We start from the raw sequence: 1,780 nt of genomic DNA on the forward strand, positions 1-1,780 counted from the left end.
TTTAAAATAGAGTGGATTCCAAGCTCATCAAGCATCGGTGGTTCAGTGGTAGAATTGTCGCCTGCCACGCGATAGACCCGGGTTCGATTCCCGGCCGATGCAATAATATTAATTATTAGCTTCTTAAACCAATTTTGCCCATTCAAAACTTTTTTTCAGGCGCAATCAGCCTACCTCATATGCGCTAACTATATCAAAATTGGTACAAGTATGGGCTCTTTTCCAGTTCCCCCCTTGCAAATTCAATTATGAAAAGTCTATTCAACGTTGTCATAATGCAATGAAATTTTGGCGTGGTGAACACAAATCGACAACGGTGAACTGATTTGTTCTTCATACTTTACAGCGTAACATCACGCATTTAGCCGTAATAACACGTACAACAAACATAAAACTCGGTATTTTGAAAGGGGGGAACTGGAAAATGGAAAAGAGCCCAAGTATGATAGTTGGGTCCCTTAAATTTAGATGGGTACTACTATGTGGTCCCTTGAGAATAAGACACCTAAGAGCTCGCATGTTATAATTATGAAAACTAATTTGTGTATAAATTATTCATTTCAAAAATCTTGCAAAATTTGTTCAGCTGTTCACGCTGACACGTTTTAATGCAGTTCATAACATTAAAAATTATTTTTAAAAGACTTTCATGTAATGAATTTCAGAAAAAATGAAAGGGGGGGAACTGGAAAAGAGCCCTAATTCTGCTTTCCGAACCGCCAATTACCAATATAAATGGCTGCGATTGTAATATATTCGATAACAGATTTTGCATATTGTGCCGGGCCATCAACATTGTAGTGCTCACTTTAGAACCGCAAAATGTTCTCCAATGTTTTATGTAACATACATGTTTCGAACATTAACAATAAGTCAACCCATGTTGCTCTTATTCTGTGCTGTGACCGAATATTTATATTTATCAAGCAACACTGTATAATTTGATTTAGATAATGCACAGCTCAAACTATCTCATGGTCCTATGGTGTAATGGTTAGCACCTTGGACTCTGAATCCAAAGATCCGAGTTCAAATCTCGGTAGGACCTCATTTTTCATTTTCTCTACCTTCGATAAAAGTTAAATTTGAATATCAACAAGACAAGTTTTCTTTTCAACCTTTTTCTTTCACTCACTCGTAATAACTAAATTTTTCTGTGCTAAAAAGGATGTATCTTGGTGACCAATTTAGAACCAAGGATGTTACCTTGGTTCTAGGTTGGAATTTGCAATTTCAACTTGGCTCTTTTCCACTTGGAACAAAAATTGGCTCTTTTCCAGTTCCCCCGTTTCAAAATACCGAGTTTTATATTTGTCTTACATGTTATTACGGCTAAATGCGTGATGTTACGCTGTAAAGTATGAAGAACAAATCTGTTCACTGTTGTCGATTTGTTCACCACGCCAAATTTCATTGCATTAAAAGGTGGGACTGGAAAAGAGCCGCAAATTTAATTCAAATTAATTGCTGGGTGGAGGATCTTAACTTGGTGAGGAGGATGTTAACGTGATTCGAGTTTTTTATCTTACCCAATTTTTAGACGATTAAGTTAGGAAATTCCCTCAGTAAATATAATAATCGAATACATCTAGTTGGGTTACATGTCAGTATTTAGACAGCCGCGTATTCATACTGGTCAGTATTTAGACAAATACTGTTTCAACCAATCAGAATCGAGACAAAGAAGAAATTAATAAATAATTATTATTTATTTTGGATTATTTATGTTTTTTCTCGATTCTGATTGGTTGAAACAGTATTTGTCTAAATACTGACCAGT

General features: G+C 35.6%; 1 protein-coding gene and 2 non-coding genes across 3 annotated transcripts in view; 2 read left to right on the forward strand and 1 right to left on the reverse strand.

Moving 5' to 3' along the window:
- Positions 1-1,780, reverse strand: part of LOC134843588 (single-stranded DNA-binding protein 2-like) — a 243,455-nt gene that overhangs the window by 220,840 nt on the left and 20,835 nt on the right. The gene's annotated exons all lie outside the window — the stretch shown is intronic.
- Trnag-gcc (transfer RNA glycine (anticodon GCC)) lies at positions 32-102 on the forward strand. Its single transcript has one exon. It is a non-coding gene; the product is annotated as a tRNA-Gly (tRNA).
- Trnaq-cug (transfer RNA glutamine (anticodon CUG)) lies at positions 977-1,048 on the forward strand. The gene has a single exon. It is a non-coding gene; the product is annotated as a tRNA-Gln (tRNA).

The sequence above is a fragment of the Symsagittifera roscoffensis genome, chromosome 4 (genome assembly GCF_963678635.1).
Source record: "Symsagittifera roscoffensis chromosome 4, txSymRosc1.1, whole genome shotgun sequence".
NCBI classification, from domain to species: Eukaryota; Metazoa; Xenacoelomorpha; order Acoela; family Convolutidae; genus Symsagittifera; species Symsagittifera roscoffensis.